Source organism: Gopherus evgoodei, unplaced genomic scaffold (genome assembly GCF_007399415.2).
Source record: "Gopherus evgoodei ecotype Sinaloan lineage unplaced genomic scaffold, rGopEvg1_v1.p scaffold_70_arrow_ctg1, whole genome shotgun sequence".
Lineage (NCBI taxonomy): Eukaryota > Metazoa > Chordata > Testudines > Testudinidae > Gopherus > Gopherus evgoodei.
In genome coordinates, this window is record NW_022060091.1 from 125136 (window position 1) to 130582 (window position 5447).

Sequence of the window (5447 nt, forward strand, 5' to 3'; positions counted from 1 at the left end):
TGAGTGGTACATCGTTGGCAGCAGCACTGTTGTGAACGGCCAAAGGAGGGCTGCAGGCCTGCAACACACCATTCTGCTAGCACAGAAGAACGGACAAAGGAGGGCAGGATATGCTGGGGTGATCCAAGTAAATCCCAGCCCCTCTGCAGCACCATCACCTCTAGTTTTTCAACAGCCAGTGAAAGCTCTTGGTAACCATGGACCTGGTTCTGCTGCTGCTGCTTCTCTAGAAGTTACACAGCAGGCACACAGCAGTTTCTCACCAGGATCTCTTGCAGCTTGGAATTCAGTCTCTCCAAACCCTGTCAACAGTCTTTCTAAACTTATTGTTCCTGGCTCAGAAGAGATGACCTTTGCTTTTAGCATATTGCTAACTATTTAGGACAATCTTTTTTATAGTAGGTTTCCCTCAAAAGGAAGGAGCAACTAGTGGTAACCATTGGTTCTGATGTCGTCACGTCACAATGTTTACAGCCTGGAGTACAACTATATGTACTTCCCAGAAACACAGCAAGAAGACTCTCAAGCGGGCCCCAAAGCAGTAGTAACGGAGGCAGCAACGCAGAACAAGTATGCCTGTGTCCTCAAACCCACATCACCTATTGAAGACTGTGAAGGCAGCCAGTAACTCCACACTTGCTAAGCCTGCTCGAGAAGAAAGGCAGTCAGATGGACAACCAGCCAGTCCTCAAAACTCTACCTTCAGCTCCTATCCTTCTGTTAAGGTTGATAACTCCCCACCAGATTTGAGGAAGAAATCATTCCAGAAATATGACAGACTCCATGCAAGGCAGCTAAAGAGGGCAAAACGCACTGAAATTGATGTGGAAACACCTGATTCCATCTTAGTGAACACACATCTGCTGGCGCTGATCAATAAGCATGCGTTCTCTGTCCTGCCCACAGACTATCAGCAGCAGCTGCTACTGCTGCTCCCCGAGGTGGATAGGCAAGTTGGGGCAGACGGTTTGATGAGAATGAGTGGCTCAGCACTCAACAATGAGTTCTTCACTTCAGCTGCCCAAGGCTGGAAAAAGAGATTGTCGAAAGGTGAGTTCATTCCAGAAATGCAACTGAGAATACAGCAAGAAACTAAAAAGGAGAAGAAAGTGGAGCTATGGAATTGTGACACACAGGCCAGAAGTCCACCAGCTGAACAGATGAAATACATGCTACTCTCCAAGACATCACCCAGTAAAGAAAAGAGAACTCCTCTGTCAAAGTCTAAAATACAGGATGGCCCTAGGTATTGCCATTCTCCCTACTCTGTTTTTGTGCTCTTCCCCAGGGTAGGTTAGGGTTCAGGCCTTTTGAAATTTTGTCGGGACTACCGTGGCTTATGAATGGAACTCTGGTACTGGCAAGGGAATAGATATTGGGAATAATTTGTTGCCTCAGTATATGTGCTTGTTGTCTGCTGTTCTCTTTTCTCTTTTCTTTTCACAAGGTACATTAAAGACTTGCAGTCTCTTCCGCTGGATTCCCCTGTCCACTCCTTGCAGCCAGGTGACTTGGTCCTCGTTTGCACTTGGAAGGATGAACCCCTGCAGGAACGATGGAAGGGATCACAAACAGTCCTGTCGGTATCCCACACAGCAGCCAAGGCCAAGGAACATAAGAACTGGATACACACTCCCAATTTAAGGCAGTAAGGAGATCTCCATTATCAGGTCAATGGACTGTCCACCCTATTGGAAACCCAGACGACAAGAACTTTGGACTGAAGTTACTGTTTAAAAGACTTTGAGGTTTAAAGAGGAACAGGTTACTTACCTTAAGTGTGTTGGGTTATATAAGTCTTTGTTTATTGTGGTTTTGGACCCTGGATGTACAGTGTTTTGTTCCTTACTCCTCACCTCAGGGAAACATTATAGGTCTTAGTATGCTTTGTTAACATTTTCCTTTGGTAGGAAGGAAACTTTTTATGCTCTTAGTTATGGTTTCCCTAATTAAGGCCCAACTGTATGCTGGTTGAGGTTCCAATCCTCCTGATTTAATGATTAATACATATGAGGTCCTAAAAAAATTGCTTTTGCCAGCAAATTTAATCTCTTCAACTGCTGGATATGCTCTCAAATCCCCTATCATACAGCAAAGTTACCCTGAAAAGTAATTCTCTGAAACTGGTCTAATCATTGCCAATGATGATTTGCTATTGAGGAAAAACAAGTCTTGTTATGCTATAGGTAATACCTCCCGGTGTCCTTCTGGTTTTACCTACCTTCAACAAAAAGCAACAGACAATTACATCTGATTTGCTAATGATAGCACCTGCCAGTTCTATGTATCCCCCGCTGTCTTTAATACCTTAGGTCAGAACACAGAAAAGGGCTTGTGTACTTCTCTGCTAACAATTCTCTCATGAGTTAGAAAAAGGTAATGGGCTGGTGACAATTAACAATCTCTTTTGTATCTGTGGTAAATTTATTTATAAGTCGCTGCCCCACAGATGGTACAAAAACTATTATTTAATATTCCTTGTAACTTCTCTTTGTGTCACGGCCCAATTCCCACCAGGTGGAGCCCAGGCAGTGCAGGTATCTGCAAGCCATCTCAGAACCCATTGGTAAGAAAATAGACGGAGTATAATCCACCTCCCTTTCTATAGGGCAAAACAAATAACCTCATTCTACTGTAGGCTCTTGGTGTTCCTTACTAAATGTGCCAATAAAACCTTAGTCATTAAAAGGAGCCTCAGCTCTTAGCTCTACCAGCTTTGGCTCAGGGCTCTGCAAATTAAATAGACACTAAACTATATCCTAGCCTCTCAAGGTAGGGTCTGTATTCTCAGTTGTAATAAATGTTGCACATATGTCTCTAAACAAGCCCTTAACCAGTGGAAAACTCAGGAACAGGTGCCTTCCCTTTTTGACTCTCTTTAGTTGGTTACCTAACCTTGGTGAGATAGGTTCAAAATTAATTCGCTTTTTGGTAATAGGGGCAGTGTTATGTTTACTTGTACTACTGTTACTTACCTGTTGTAAGATTATCATGGGAAAGGTTTGACCTACAACCTCTGTCACATTTATGCTGATGGCTGGCCACCTTCAGCATTCCCCAGACCCAGATTTAAACCAAGTGCTGTCATCATATTATGAGAAGACTCAAGCAGGAGCTTTTTGAGTATTCTCAAAGGAGGGATTGTTGGGGACGCACTTGGTATAACCCAGGTAATTTGGGAGAATGGAAGGCCATGAGAGCCGATGAAGTCCTCTTGTTCTGAGCCATAGTGCACCAGCTTCTCCATTTTGAGTTTTACTCCTCCATGTTTGACCTCAGGTTGCCCTTGTTGGGAAGGGCTACTTCTACTCCCTCAGTTGCTGGGTAGATTTAACGTTTGGGTGGGAAACTGAGCTGTTACTAGGCAGACTTGGCCTTGGGTGTGGACTGTGTGAGTGACAGATCATGTTATAATGTGTATCAGTTTTGGTTCCAGTATAAATAGTTAGGTAAGCTGTTTGTTTGGTGCGCTTGATCTGAGTCCTGTGTGGCTCCAGGCATCTTATTTGAGCTCAAATAAAGTTGGTTGCTTCTCCACTCTGGTGTGTTCTATTGGTTGCGAAGCACACCGGGCAACGGACCCAACCGTTGCCATCCTCGGGCACCCTGTGCCGGCAACAATAGGACGCAGTTCATACGGGCCAGCCATTGGCTGCAGAAAATGATGTGGAAGGATGATGTAGAGGCATACCTTCTGGCCTTTGAGAGGACATCCCTACGGGTGGCCTGGCCTCGAGATCAGTGGTTTGGCGTCTTTGCCCCATTCCTGTGTGGAGAGGCCCAGAAGGCTTACAATGATCTGCCTGAGGAGGCTGCAGCAGACTACCCCCAGCTGAAAGCAGATATCCTGGCCAGATCTGGGGTAATGACTGCAGTGTGGGCCCAGCGGTATCATGAGTGAAGGTACCAGGAAAATAAAACCCCGCGGTACCAGTTGTATGACCTCATCCACCTCGCACGAAAGTGGTTGCGAACAGAGTCACAGAGTCTAGAAGAAGTACTAGAGGTTCCGGGCATCGATTGATATATGAGAGGACTACCACCAGCCCTTTGTGCCGGGGTAAGCCAGAACAAACCTTCCACCTATAATGAGGTTGTTGCACTGGTAGAGAGGCGAAGGACAGCGCGGGAGCTGATCCAACCAGTTAAGGAAGAGGCACCCCGGGTTAAACTAGCAGCACTAAGCCCTAGAACTCGAGTGACAGGCCACCAGGGGAGCCCAGGTGAAAAAAGAGAGGGGCTGAAGTCTCACCAGAAGCCACAAAGAGTCAGAGAACTGGGAGAGAAGAGGATCATGAGTTTTGACTGCCCAAACCAAGAGACCGGGGAATGCCTAGGGCTCCATACAGATGTTATGCCTGTGGGGAATGGGGACATATAGCTGCACATTGTCCCAATGCTGAGGAGCTGATGCTGTGTAACCTGGGGAACTGGGCAGACCCATGCTTCCTAATCCACCTTGTGGGGGTCTCACTAACCTCACATATGTACACCAGACCAGTAAAGCTAAATGGGGTAGAGACCACAGCATTGGTTGCTTCGGGGAGTGCTATCATGCTTGTCTCGGGGAAGCTTGTGAAGTGTAGTCAATTGCTGCGGGCTAAGCATACAGGGATAACATGCGTCCATGGGACGGTTGGTTATTACCTCACCATCCCAGTAAAACTCGAAATTCAGGGGAACACTACTGAGGTAGCAGCAGGTGTAGTCCCTAAACTCCCATACCCGGTGCTCATAGGGATGGACTTCCCAGGGTTTAGAAACTTACTCCTAGTAGAAGGATTGGAGGAAAAGGGGAACCCTGAAGTTAGGGAGGCCTCCATAGTAGACTGTCAACCCCCATTTTTTTCTGAAATATCCCCAGATTTATTTTCCATTCCTAGACATGGTAGAAAGTCAAAAAGGGAAAGGAGGGCAGCTAAGGCCTTGGGAACCCGAATACTGACTCAAAGCCAGAGGGTCGTTCTCGTAGGCAAGCGGACCCTAGCAGCTGAAAAGGAGGCCACTGCGGAGCGAGAAGCACCCGAGTCTGACCCCCACCCTAGCGTTTCTGAACCAGTAGAGGCAGCAGAGACTGGGCCTCTAGATCTTGGGCAGATTAGTCCTGGAAGAGGAAATTTTGGAGACGAGGCCGGAAACCCAAGGTACAACAACATTAGGAAGGAGGTGACTGAAATAGATGGGGTCCCTGTAGAAGGGAAAACCCAGGGACCAGCACTCTACTTCGTAGTGAAGAAGAATCTCTTATACCGGGTTACACCAGTACAAGGGCAGAAGATACAGCAGATCCTAGTACCTCACAAACACCAGAATGCTGTATTAAGTCTTGCTCATAGTCACCTTTTTGGGGGACCTTTGGGGGTAGAGAAGACCCTGGCACGAGTCCTACGATGGTTCTTCTGGCCCAGAGTACACAAAGAAGTATGGAGGTACTGTGCGTCCTGCCC